General features: G+C 37.7%; 1 protein-coding gene across 12 annotated transcripts in view; it reads left to right on the forward strand.

Moving 5' to 3' along the window:
• Positions 1 to 15,126, forward strand: part of LOC124425100 (homeotic protein antennapedia-like) — a 145,377-nt gene that overhangs the window by 97,295 nt on the left and 32,956 nt on the right. Inside the window, exon 1 of one of the 12 annotated variants that reach the window (XM_046964959.1) lies at positions 5,610 to 7,113. The exons of the other annotated variants lie outside the window; for them this stretch is intronic. The gene's annotated coding sequence lies outside the window, so the exon portion shown is untranslated. Of the gene's footprint in view, positions 1 to 5,609; positions 7,114 to 15,126 lie in introns of those variants that run through there. 12 annotated transcript variants of the gene reach the window in all.

Consider the following 15,126-nt stretch of genomic DNA (forward strand, 5'->3'; position numbering starts at 1 on the left):
AATGAAAGAAATAGAGAAAGAGAGAGAGAGAAAGAGAGAAAGAAAAAGATAGAGGAGAAAAAGAAAGATAGAGACAGAAAGACGGAGATAAGTCGGGTATCGCGAATTCCCTATAATTTGTACGCCTCTGAATTATCGAAGTGTTGTCTGTCGGCAACTTTATATAAGCACGTGATTAATGAACGAACCTCGTTGTTAAACGATAATCGTTGTTACTTTCATCATATTGATACGTACGCTTCAAGCAGCGAAAAGTGTTGAAGAAGATATATATATATATATATATGTATCTATATATATATACGTATCTTATATATATTTGCATGCGTAATGAACGCGTCGGAAAGACGAAGATTGCGTCTTTTGACGTCGTCGATATATATCGGCGATGATTAAATGAGTTTCTCATAAATACATATAGAGTCTCGAAAATCTTCTAAGATTAAACGTCCTTCCTCGAATTGTATTCGGACTTCGAAACGATAATCTCGGTGGGATGGTAGATAAATCGTATAATAATTCTAAGTATCGAGTTGTTTAAAGAAACAAGACATTTATCTAGTAAGAAAGTCTAGGTAAATGGAATAAATTTGAATGAAGGCACAATTGTCCCTTTAAATGTCAGGAATAAAATTTATTGTAAATCCAAAGATAGTTGAATATTCGCGGAAAGGTTTTGGCTATGGTCGTATCTTAATCCCTCGAGTACTGGTATATAGTATAACGGTGGTGGAAGTTAGCGTGGATCCATTACGCAATGGGGAAACTCGTCCGTATTGTTTTCGAGCTTCTTAAATTCGAGTTATTTTCGAACGGAACGTTATAAGATGAATGGGACACGAGGTTTTCTGGCCCACGTTTTGGTGCACTTCGAAGAAGCGACTGCGAACGGACGGAGAAGAGTAAAGCGAAGGGTGAATGTTCTTTAAGAGGAGAAACTTAAGAGAGAGAGAGAGAGAGAGAGAGAGAGAGAGAGAAGAGGGGAGATAAGTGCAAAAGAAGAAGAGGAGAAAGAAGAAGAAGAAGAATACGAAGAAGGAGATCTAAGAGCGAAGCGACGTCGCCTACCCTAAGAAGTTGGAAGTTGTTGGAGAGACGTCGCCGAGAGTTGGCGAACGGAACTCCTCCGCATATCCTCCCCTCTTTCACCTCCTCCGCCTTTACTTTCGCGCGCGCAAGACCGGCGTGTGACGCCTTCGGGGCGCCGCGTCTCGTTATCCTCGTGATTTACGGCGCGCTAATTGTACCGGCGAACAACAACCGCGTTCGAGAATTCGTCGAGAATGCGCCGATCGATCCCTCGATCTGTCGTTGCTAACTCCATGGCGTTCGATCTCCAGGATAGTTTTACTTTTTGCCCGTTTTTCTCGGTAAGGAAGCTTTTATCATTCCCGACTTTCAATGGCAGATATAGCTTTCCTCAGAATCGATATCATGTCATTCGTTTAATTCGTTCTTAATCGAATTAATTGTTAACGAATGGATTTGGTCATATTAATACTCTGAGAATTAGAATAAAACAGGACGGAGATATTACGATAATTGATATAACTTCTATTCAAAAGCTTTATTAATAATAATAATAATAATAATAATAATAAAAATAATAATAATAATAATTTACTTTCTATGTTGAAACTATGTATTACACGAACAATGTGCGATTTGGATTTTGTATAAGCACGTTAAGGCACGCTTTTCGTGCTGAAAACGGATTTCGCGGCACAATTTTGCCGAAGCGATAACGATGGCCCCACGAATTCAAAGCGAGTCTCGAAGATCGAGCATCGCATGCAAACAGATGTTGCCTTCTCATGAATTCACTGCGTTTCCTCGCGTGAATCCTCTACGAGGACAAAGTTTACACGTGTAGTCGGCACCGTTTTATACCTCTACTCCTACCGTGTGGGGTAATCTCCTCTCGCTCGCGTATGCTAATGACGTGCGCACGCGCATACTATCCTTCTCTCTTCTCCCTTCTTCGTTCTCTTTCATATGCAACGTGCTCGAAACGCGGGAGCTCAACGGTACTCTCGATTCATCGTTGGAAAAGTTAAGGACCGTATTGTAATGGTGCGTTACGCTTGTCAACGTCTCAATTGGTGTCTACAAAGTGCTCGTTATTTTCTATCCTTCGAATCAGACTCGAGAGCTTCATATTAATGTGTTATAACAAATGTATAGATTATAATTTATTAATATGAATGTAAAAAGAAGAAAAGGAAAATATTCTTTGATAATCGTATAACAAATATAAAACTTACCTTAAAATTAAGTAATATGTCATGATGATAAATAGACATTTTTTTGTTTGTTTGTAATGTTAAATAATATAAACTGCATATCACAATGATAAAGTAACCAGCACAGAGACACTAGAAAACACTGCACCAATAAACGACTATGAAACTCTGTTGGCTTGTACGAATTTATCGGACTAATCGTTCGAACGTCGATGTCGTCGAATAGGAAAAGTAAGGAGAGGGGATTGATAATTGTTTCCTCGTGTCGGACATTGGTCGATTCAGTAAAGGAAGAAAAAAGAAAAAAAAAAAAGAGAGAAAAAGAAAAGAAGAATCGATACAAAAGCTTAAGCTAATGTCATTGTTGTTCGTAATCGATGAAATATTCCTAGAATAGAAATATCGCATCGTAAATAAGTCGGTAGACGTCTTTGTAATCATGCAAAAAGTACGATTTCTCGTGGTTTCCTTGTAAACTTTGGTCTGTCATTAGTACGGTCAATTTGATTCGACAACGGCCGTTAAGAAATACTTAGATGATTGCGGTTTGTAAGAGAATCAGCGTAATAAGTGGTCCTCGGGGAGTAGTAAGGAGACGGTCTGGCCCTTTCTCCGATATTTACGACCGCCATCGCCGGAGGCGCGAGGGTGGAGATTTTCGCGATTCTATGTATGGGTACTTTAGTTCCAAGAGTCTACGATTTCCCTTTCTATTTCCTCTACACGATAGAGCCATCCTTTTCATCGAAATCATTTATTATCTTCTTCAATCGAGATTTAGCATATCGATGAAAAGTTTATATATCAATTCGATCACTTTTTAAGATCGATTTAATCTTTCGTTTTTGTTAATGATATTTTCTCTTTAATTTTTCTTTCTTTCTTTCTTTCTTTCTTTTTTTTTTTATTTTTATTTTTATTTTTTTAAATAAAGAAAACGTTTATTACGTTTCTTTATCAATAGAAAATTTTTTTTCAATACAACGATATTCAATAATTGTGATATTATTTATAAGAATTGATTTTTAATTAATAAAACGTTTGATATTTCTGAATTTTATCGGTTCGTTTATAAAGGAGAAGCATACCTACTTAGTTGTATGGGAATACGAAAGCGTATCAAATCGATCGAAGGCTATCACGAGAAGCGCGCAATGCGCGGCACAGCCTCTCCTTCTCATCCCCTCCTCCCTTTTTGATCGTCGTCGACGTCGTTGGTAGTTGTTGTTGCTGTTGCTGTTTCTGTAGCCGTTGCTGTTGCTGTTGCTGTAGCTGTTGCTGTTGTTGTTCTTGTTGTTGTTGGCTCGGAAGGCAGGATATCATCTACCGGCACGCTCGTTCTTCTCGCTGGATATACGGAGAAGAAGGCGGCTATAGGGCAGCATATAATTATCGAGACCGTAATGGCGAGCATAAATCATAGGCGCTTCTCTCCCTCGTATCGTCCGTTCGTTCGTTCCTTTCTTTCTTCCCTAGTCGGGGCCGCGGGTCAGCCCACAGGACGACGAGAATGAATACGGATGAGAAATCGAGAGAATCGATTGGATAGAGTCATCACTCCACTCCTCGACGTTACAAACTTTTTCCACGGCCCATCGTTACAAAAAATGTCTACCTATTCCATCTCTTTACACTTGTATCTTATTTTCACTGGAGATACAATTCTTTCTTAAAAAAAAATAATTACTAATGACATTTATTACAGGAACATTGAAAAATTTTGTTTAGATTGTTAATTGATTTTTTATTTGTACAATAGAAAAAAAAAAAGAAAAGAAATTCAATCCTTTCATTAAATTAATCAGAAACAGATTGATACGGTAAAATGATTTTATTTTATTATATTTTTCATTCGTGATACGTTCAGAACATTAGGTTTAATTATTAATAAAGGAGAACAAATGATTTCATCAAATATTTCATGATGGAATCATGATTACTGATAAGACAATCGATCGAATGATTTCCATATAGATAAATTATTACAAAGAGCTTGCGAAACTATTAAGGATAATACATCTTCATACGACAAGGACAAAGGCATCGAACGTTCAGGGCATCTCCTTTTTAAAAGGTCAGCCTCTGAGAGTCCGGCAGCAATGGCGGTCTCTCGCTTCGCACGCTCTTTACACGCATATACAGTGTGAATATGTACAAATGCGCTCGTATTTGTGTGTGTGTGTGTGCGTGCGTATGCATGCCCGCGCGCGTATGTATGTATGTATGTGTATTTGCTGAGTTACATAGTAAACGGACATGAAGCGAGCGAACAGTGCCACGAGGACTGACATTTTCTCATCGTGCTGGGGTGGAACCACGTCACGCTTTGCTACCGGGGCAGGAATAAAGAGAAAAGTAGAAGGAGAGAAAGAGAATAAAAAAAAAAAAAGCATAAAAGAAAGAAAGAAAGAAAGAGACGGCGAGTGACGAAGAGGAAATGGGCGAAGCTCGAGGGAAGCGATGTAGTAGGGTGAAGGGCGACAGGAAACCCGAAGGATGAGGAGGAGTATGAGGTCGAGAGGAGAAATGGAAGGAGGAAGAATTATGATCCAAGCGAGTCGACTTTTCCGGCGTCGAAACGAGCTAGCTTTTCCAAGCATTTTCCTCGTCTTTCCTCGTCCATTTCGAAGGGCCATCTACTCCCTTCGGCCATCTCCCCTATCTGCCAAGTCTCGCGCGTGGCCAACAAGGGTGCTTTGCGAACGTAAGCAAGGGAGTATCGGTAGAAGAGAAAGAGAGAAAGAGAGATAGAGAGAGAGAGAAAGAGAGAGAAAGAGAGATAGAAAAAGAAAGAGAACGACAGAGAAAAAGAGAGAGAGAAAGATAGAGAGAGAGAGAAAGCTCGACGTACCAGAATCGTCGTTGTTGTGTCGGTGATGGTGGTGGTGACGGTGGTGGTGTCAGTGGTGGGGGTAAAGCGTAGGGCCGGGACGAACTGTGTTGGGGTGGGGTGCGCTGACAGCTCGACGCTCTCGTCCGTTCCACGCTCCTCGACGGGAGGATACGCTTCTCTGCACACATTCGTCTCGCACACTACGACCTATGTCTACGTATACACTCGCGAGCGCGTGCAAGCGAGCGACGTTCGCGCGGAATTGGTTAGCAGCGCGCGTTGGATACTCGAGCTTTGCCTTCCCTCTTTTTTCCTCGCCCTACCCTCTCTCCTTCTCTCTCTCTCTCTCTCTTTCTCTCTCTCTCTCTCTCTTTTTCACTCACTCACTCACTCACTTCCCCCGTTATTCGCCTTTTCTCTCTCTCTCTCTCTCTCTCTCTCTCTCTCTCTCTCTTTTTATATATATATATATATCTATCTGTCTTTTTCTCTGTCTATATCTTTCTCTCTTTCTCGCTTGCGCGCGCGCAAACACGCACTCTGTCTCGCTCTGTCGTCGGCTCCGTTCGTTTCCCCGTTGCCGCGTCAGCCGTCACACATTGTGTGTAGTTTTCGTTTCTATCTGTACCTCTCCGTCCGAGGACTCGGCACAGACTCGCGCGTAGTCGCGGGACTAATATCGCGTCGTGCTCACGTGAAAGATCGTTCATTGTAAAAATCCGCATTGAAGTATAAGAGAAAGAGAAAGAGAGAAAGAGAGAGAGAGAGAAAAAAGTTCTGGCGTAACATTTCAAAATTGATTGATAAATTTACTGTCTCTCTTGTTCGTTTCAATCGACGCGTGTGATTCAACGATGTTTCGGAAATTTTTGATAACGGACAATTTGTTATTAAATTATTCGATGAACGAGTTCTATCATGTGAATCATTTCTATCACGTTAACGTACGTGCATCGGCCAAGATAGATCGTCGTCGGGAATGTGTCGAAAGATTGTGAGACCAAACATGGATACATCCTAGTGAATATTTTATTTTAAAAGTAAAAAAAAGAAGAGAACACAACAAAGGGGGGAACATAGCGCAGAGAACATAAAACGCGCAGGTAGTCATCGTACGCTTTAGTCTTTCCGCAATTACGAAACAACGACGATCAAAAAAGGTGCGGGTGATGTTATCGGAGACTCAAGGTCACGTCGTTCCAGTCATCGAGTCGCTGCTTGAACGATCCACCGTCGTCTTTGTTAAACGATTCACCACGGTCGACAGATAAGAGAACTCAAAACAATCCTACTATCTTGGACTTAGAAATTTGTTTGTTTATCGTTTGATTTCTATTTTCTTTTTTTCAACTGCGACAGTTCTCTATTAGTTACTTATCCATTCAAATAAAAGACATTTCTATGAACGAAGCCTTTAGGAAAGAAGCAAACAAATTCTATATTAGAATCTTTAATATTCCCGCTCGTTTCTATACCACGTGCTCGGAGAACGAATGCTTATCTGAAGATCCGGTGACACCGAATGACGCTTAGACGACTAATTATCTTTCGAGTATCTTTACTAAAATCGTCTTCGTTGAGGACTCCTCGCGAACATCGTAGGAAGACGAAAAAAAAGAAGGAAAGGTCGGCGTGTGTTACGTCGGTACGTATTGACAGCTGTGTGTACGTAATTGGCACTCTGTTTGTACAGACTGTCAGTGTGCTCGTCGTTCTCTCGCGGAACTTCGTGATACTTCGGAAAGGTGGACTGTTTGCGAGGAACAGCAGACGCGTAATTGCTATACTTTGACTTGGCGAACGTGCCTCGACCACCACGGATGGCTTTGAGTTTCTTTGCCTTTGTCTGTTAATGTTAATTAGGCGATAGGAACACGCTCCCCACGTTTTCCGCGAACGAACTCCGCCGTGTGTGTGCGAGCAAACGAGTGGGTGTAGGACTACGATTCTCTGCGAGCGCGTGATCACTAACACGACGGATTATTCGCCGACTGGCGGCTTGCCGGCCGGCATGGCCACGGAATGCACGGTCAAAAGGTATGTTTTATATCATTTCTCACGTAACATCTATGATGATTTTTACAATGAATTTTGACAAATTCCGATGCCGATCAATTTTATTCATTTCAATTTATTTAGTTTAATTTATGATATTATCAAAAGTTTTTCAATATTTATAAATAAATTATAATTTGTATGATATATAATTTTGATGTTCGGTTTTGAACAATTGAATTTTTAACCGTTCCATTGCGATATTTGAGATTATATTTATAAGCTTGATAATCTAATTAATTCAATTGTTAAATTAAATTTGATATGAAAATCATTTAGGATAAGCAAGCACAATTTAGTATTTTGATACTTTATTTTTTCTTTACTCACGTGTATTTGGGACTATTCAACAAAGGAATGTAATCTTTATCGTCGGCTTTAATAATTCATTCGCATAATTTTCCATTAGGTTATGGGTACTTTGTTAAACGTTACTTTTCCACAGAGGTAGATATTTATTGCTTTACTCACGCTCATTAGAATCAACTAATCCTGTTTTGCATACACGTATATACATCTATGCGTTCTCGGCTCTTGCGCATTTCTATATAAGGATTGTCCTTATCATGGACATTATTTTCGAAGAAATGAATAGATTTAAGAATTTTATAGCTTTTATTTAATATATTGGCCTCGTTTGGAATTAAATAAATAAATAAATAAATAAATAAATAAATATGACACTGAATTCTTCGGCATTTTGGTTTTTAAAAATCAAAGAGAAATCTATTAATAATAATACTGATAATAAAATAAAAAAATACAACAAATAGATAACATTAGAAATCGTCGTGTTGATCTTAACGCATTCGTATATCCATTCTACTTCTCTAATTTCCTCGTAGGGTTTTTTTAGTCCTTGAAAAAAGAAAAAAAAGAAAACCAAATAAATTACAAGTTACATTATCGATAAGATTCTTAACGAATCGTTTGTATGTTCTATCTTCGCGTGTCTTGAACGTAGCTTCTTTGAGTTAAATTTCCAAATCGAGATGATCAACTGAGTGGTGCACCGGAATTCAGAGACAAATGTCCCGTTAAATGTGACACCCCCGCATTATCTGGGATTAAGATCTCAAACGCGAACGACCACAGACGTTTTAGCGTACCTCTGGCACGCAGCGTGAGTAAAAGAGAAGAGAAACGGAGGGATTCGTGGAACTGAGGGAGCCTGTTAACCTGGTAGCATAGAAGGACAACGGGTCGCTTCATTACCTGAAGAGATAACAGAGTTGTCTTGCATAATAATGCTCGACCCTCGAAGCAGAAAACAGAAGTCGTTCTCCTTCTCGTTTCTTCTTTCATTATCTATCTCTCTTTTTCTTACGATCTTTCTATCCTTCGATTCTCTCTCTCTCTCTCTCTCTCTTCTTTTCTCTCTTTTTCTTCTTTCTCCTTCTATTTTACCTTTCATTTAGTAACAACCTTGTCAATCAAGTTCGATTACGAATCATGAGACGCAAAGTCGGACCTTGAATTAATCAAAGCATAACTTATAGTAAATTCAAATAAATTCGATAATAATGTTAAGATACGGGAAATACGTTGCACGTCTCTCGGAATCTATTTTTAATTTCTTTTTTATTTTTTTTTTTTCTTTTTTTTCCACAGACGACGTCTAATTATGAACGAGAGCCAAAGAAAAAAATCGATCTTCCTCGGTTACTATAAATTTACTCAAGTGCGACGAATAGATATTATTATCGCGTTCAAGCGTTCGTAATTTCATTAAAACTGAAATGTCGAATAAGCAATGCAAATAATCGATATATATTTTTGTCTTATTCTTGGTTATAGATTCATAAGCGATTAGATAAATTCGTGTGATAATGACTTTTTCACGTTCATTTCTACAGGGAAGTTTACGTCACGTATTCAAATCCGTCGGTGTATCGATGAATGTAAGCGTGAACGTTCCGTCCATCGAAAACACGGAACTAGTTTCGTGCACCACCCGCGAGCATCCTCATGGATCGTAGAGAGGCCTTTTGATACGGTATCGTGACTCCCATGAATATTTAATGAGCCCTCGAACCCTTCGATTTGACGAGGGTCGAAGATTAATCCTCCTGCGGATGATCCTCCTTCCGCCATATTAAGGAACGTGTTTCGTGCGAGATTATCGAAGATTCTATGGCGTTTATCGTGAAAACGATTCCTCGAACTTTCTCTTTCTCTCTCTCTCTCTCTCTCTCTCTCTCTCTTTCTCTCTCTTGTCTTTCTTTTTCCATTGAAAACGAATTACAAAAGTACGAAAGATGTATAAAAAAAAAAAAAAATTATGATCGAAATCCGAGCATAATCTTGACGATAATAAAACATTTAAAATAATTAAAATGGAAATGACGATTTGACGATTGAAAAGAAAAGATTTTATATAATTTGATTTATAAAATGAAAATAAGATTTATATTAGTCAATATGGATGATTTTAAAATTAAAGATAATATCGATGATTTGAAAATTGATGACTTGTATCAAAGCGATAGTATCACGCTATGAGTTTAACAGGTATATCTTCTTGGTAAAGAAAATTAAAATTCTAGCTGCATTAATATCTCTCATCATATTAATGAATTATAAAATACTATCTGGTATATCTTCGCGTATACCAGCCACGCGCGACTTTAGTAATATGTAAATTCTCAAGTAAACGGGCATTTGATTCGATCGTCCGCGAACGTACCGGCCGCTTCCACTTGTGCGTTCCAGGGCCGAGAAAATGTCGATGATGTTACTGTCAATAAAACGTTTCGCGGTTAATATCGTACTCGTATATGAACGACGCATACACGCATAGATACCATTGATTCGATAAAAACCAAAACTCGTTATCTCATGGAATATATACTATATATATATATATATATATATATATATATATATATATATTTTTGTTCATTTTTTGTTTCTTACAACTTTAATATAATTATATTTCATTTCTCATAAAATATTTAATAAGTATCTTCATACTTTCTAAGGTTGTAACGTTCGATATAATATTTTATTAAAAAATTTTATAACAACTATAATTCGTATCTTTCAATAATTTGTGATCAACTAAGAAAATAATTTATTGCTTAGTTATTCATTCGATTATTAATATTACAGTAAATTAATAACATAACTCTTGATGAAATATATTTATAATATTTAAGATATATTATAAATATTTCATTTATTTATTTCACGAATGAATTAATATGATGAATTTCATTTAACGGAACGTTCTGTAATAACTACTCATTCCCATTATCAAAAAGCGTACCGTTCGATTAGCTACGGTAATAGGCAGCTTCGTTTTAGATAAGACTGTAACCGAATATAAGCGACGTCATCCAAAAGCTTTCCAGCGTAGAACTTTAACGTTCTGATCTACCGTGAGGTGGTAAGTATAGCAAACCCGAAAGTCGGAAGAAGGGAGAGTTGATTCGTAACTCCAGGGGTGCTGTGGCACGGGTGAGGACGCTTCGCTGCGTTTCTGATTTACTGGAGTCGCAAACGCAAGTCTCGAGAATGGGGTGCAAGCGGAGCAGAGAAGCTCGGTTAGCAGATAGAAAGCTGAGACAAAGAAAGAGAGAGAAAGAAAGAGAGAGAGAGAGAGAGAGAGAGAGAGAAACCAAGAGAGTTTCATGTATATATGGAACTTCAATGTTTCGTAGAAATACCAGAGCGTTTCATAAATGTCTCTGGTTTTGTTACGGACTTACAATAAGATGATAATACCACGAATATGGATGAATTAATAAATCTAACTTGCGTTGCGTGTCCGCAATATGTGCTTCTAATGTAACGTAGTCTGATTGTATAAAGCGAATTTTAGAAACGATATAAAATAGAAAATTTAGTTATTTGAATGAACGTGACGATTATTACGTTTAATAAGATTGTTTTATTATTCATAAAAATATGATATATTATTGTATTGTATAAATGTTAATTATTATTCAAGTTATACTTAAATATAGCATAATAAGATAAAAAGAAATATATATATATATTTCTTTTATATATATAGAGAGAGAGAAAGAGATAAAGAGGAATGGAGTGAAAGGTTAAAGAAAAAGTTAACGAAACATTTGTTAGCGATGAGAAAGTCCGAGGGAAAATCGTATGTATGTCGGCGGAAAATCAACAGAAATTTAACCGATTAAGCCCATTACGTCGACGTATCTCGGTTAACTCCGACTTGTGTGCTTAGATTAGAGAGAATCTAGCACGGGCCTGGTATGGAATTTTCTACGATACCGCGCACATATTTCGATCACGTTTCTACGGAATTTACAACAGACACAAACGTAGATATATAAGTACATGTGTAGTCTCCTTTCTCAAAGATTATTTTCACCATCTCGTAGTCTTGTAAAACCTGCCCATGCTTGTTTTCCTTGGAATATTTTGACTCATTGTAATGTCAATCGAAGAAGTTTTTTTAATAGTTCTAATTAATATCATGCCCATTGCCAATTTTCTTAGAGCAAATTCATTAACGTCTCTATAATTTTTAACATCTATCAAAAATAATTTACTTAATTGTAATAATACTGAGAAAGAGACATCGAAGATTAACTATATCTATTATATAATTTTATTACATAAGAATGAATTTTCTTTTTCTAATTATATATCGTACCAACAATATCGCAATAAGTTACTGTTGAAAGGATCGTTTAGATCTTTCTTCGCACCATCGTTTTTCCTTATGTTAATATAGCGTTATATATTTCATTATAATCATGTACCTCACCAAAATGAACTTCGCGCGTGTCAAAATAAAATACAGTCTGGAATGATTTAACTACTAACATGAAAAGACCGTACGACACGAGGAAAGTTCGAAAAGGATATGATAGACATTTTCAGAGAGTTACGAACGATCCTTCTAATGACACCAAATGCGTAGCTTCACCATCGATAAATCATGCTAGTGCGCTCGGAAATACCATAAAGGAATAGGTATGTGTATCAAGAGAGAAAAAGAGAGGAGAAGAGAAAGGGGTGACAGAGAAAGAGAGAAAGGGAGGGTGGAAGAGAAAGAGGGAGAACGTATATCCATGAACAGTATGAATGGAAGTTCGTGCAACCACCTTATAGATCGCGGTTAGTAGAATTATTTATTACCGTTCGAACGGTTATCGACACGTCGTACGTACCCCTTCGGCCATTGTAGAAAATTTTCAGAACTTTCATGAGTACAACGTAAGCGTATCGGCTTTCCCTCCCGCCCTTTTCCCGGGCATAAGAAAGGGGATCGCTTTTGTGAACGTATTTTGAAACATTCCTATCGTTTCTGCGAATATATTTTTTCTATTTTTTCTTTTTCTTTTTCTTTTTTTTTTTTTTTTGCCAACATACTGAACTTTTTATATGAAAATTATTCGACGAGAGAAAAAAAAAATATATATATATATATATTTACATACTATATGTGCAATAAAGATACGTGAAATCACGGTGTTCGTACGCATAATATCGTCGAATTATTAACGCGCATACGATAACACGTTGTACTATATACGTCGACTTAGAGAAGCACGAAATTCGTTATCTCAGCCACGGCCAAAATTTAATTAAAAACGATTAACTTCTGAACAGTGGCAGAGTACTTCCTAAAAACTTTCGCCATAAAGTCGGTATCAATTAAAATTCTTTTTTTGAACGTAACCTAGGAGATTTTGATGCTCAATGGTCTTTCTTATTTGCAAATATAATAAAGAATATAGAAATTTATGACACAGGAAAGAATTTTTATGACGACGCTCTTAATTAATAGACATTTAAATTATAAAATCTTTCACGCTTTTTATACGACATATATATATATATATATATATATATATAAAATCATTTGATAATTATATTAAATTAAACAAGAACGTGATTTACTATGGTATCAAAGAAATACAATTTTTAAATATTCCAAGCTAAACAAAATTGCGTGAGCGCGCCGATGCCTTCGTAAAACATCAGCACGATTTCGCGTTGTCGTTCGAAACGCGACAGGACAAAATGTCAGCGTAGCGAATGCAAGGGAATGGGTGCGTATCGACAGCTAATCGATCAAACTTTTCTACTGTCTCTCTGTCCTCTTTTCAAGCTTCCTTCTCTTTCTCTCTAGTGCCAACATTCACGATGGTAGGAAGAAAAGTCAAGCGTTGAGATTTTCCAAAGCGTTCTCGACGTTGTCGTCGTTCGTTATCTCTCGACGGTCTTGCGATTTAATTAAGCACTGGGTTCCTCGCTTGCTCTCTTTCCCCTTCCCTTTCTCCCTTTCTCTCTCTCTCTCTCTCTCTCTCTCTCTCTCTCTCTTCCTCTTCGTAGAACTTTCGATATTAGGCTCCAGTCGTATCTATTGGACGAACGGTGTTCGACTTCCACCACGAGTATACTACACCCACGCTCACGGATTAATGCGAGAGCCAATATAGGCGATATCGTTTGGAAACTTGGCGAAGCGGTGAGGAGGAGGGAACCTATAGGGATGAGAAGGAGAAAGAGGAGGAGGAGGAGGATCGACCCTTTTGTTCACGGCGTTGAATCTGCCAGACTTGCCCGTTCCACCCTATCTGCTAACCCTCCGTCGGACGGTGAACGTCGCGACGCCTCCAGCCCTCTTCCCTTTCCCTCCTCCCCTACCTCCCTCTCTTTCTCTTCTTCCCTTTTACCTCACTACCTCCCTTCGTGCCGCCGAGAGCCGCACGGCCTTTGTGCTCTTGTCAAGTTGTCAAACTACCCCTACCGTGCGCTGCCTCCTGTCCTTCGTGCCATCCAATACCGTTGTCCCCTCTCTCTCTCTCTCTCTCTCTCTCTCTCTTTCTCTCTCTCGCGCGCGCTCTCTCTTTCTTTCTTTCTTTCTCTCTTTTTCTCTCTTTTACCCTTCCCAAAGCCACGAATCCTTCGTCTCACCCTCTTCCCTACAACCCCACCTACTTTTCCCTTTCTCCCTCTTACCCTTCTTCCTACCCTTCTATCTTCCTTTCTACCGCTGCTCTTTCAACCGTTTGCACTTTCCCGTCCTTCTCCCCCCTCTCTCTCTCTCTTTTTCTCTCTTTCTATCCTCCTCTCATTTATCCTTCTTCAAACCCGTCCGTGATTTCTTTCTGCCTCATCGTTCTTGGTTTTCTTGGAATCGAGATGATCAAATGTTTAGTAATAACTTCGAATAACAGGATAAAAAGTTAATCGAAAAATTTATTTATTTCTTATAATGATATCAAGTCGTTTTAATAGAAATAATGTTTTTCTTCTTTTCTTTTTTCTTTCTTTGTTTTTTTTTCTTTTTTTTTTTTTTTATTCGAAACAACAAGATCGTTAAATCAACAACACGTTTTTTTTAATAAGAAAATTTTCTTGGTTTTTCTTCTCTTTTTCTTTTTCTTTTTTCCTTCTAATCCGACGTAGTTCCTTTTTTTTTTTTGTTCCTCCTCTTACTTACGTTTATTGTCACCATCGCGTTCGTATTTAGTATGATAAAGTCTGTATGCACGAAGGAAGATAAGGCGATCGCGCATTTTCTAAACTGTATAATATTTACTTGGAAGTTTTTTTTATCGCGACGCATAGAACGCAGAAAACACGTGTGAGCGAGTACGTTCGATAAACACGCTTTAAGGCTAAACGTTCCCCTCGCAATGAATATTTCCATGATTATCGCAACGCGATATCTTCGCTAGGAACGTAACACAACGTTACGTTCATGCACGTATGTACGTCTTCGGTGTGCATACTATGAGAAATTAGCATTGGTCACTTTTTATCACAATACTTCGTTTCTTTTACTTATTTTTCCTATATTTTTATTTTTTTATTTTCTGTTTCCTTTGTATCCTTTTATCAGCACGTTAAGGTAATTAGAAAATTGTTAACATATCTAAATATTTTATTTTTATAATATTTTTTAAAACTGTTTCATTCCTCTGTCCGTTTCTGTTGATTAATTAATAAATCAATTTTGTAATTATAATTGTTATCGTTGTTTCTCTTCATTTTTTATGA

Source organism: Vespa crabro, chromosome 6 (genome assembly GCF_910589235.1).
Source record: "Vespa crabro chromosome 6, iyVesCrab1.2, whole genome shotgun sequence".
NCBI classification, from domain to species: Eukaryota; Metazoa; Arthropoda; class Insecta; order Hymenoptera; family Vespidae; genus Vespa; species Vespa crabro.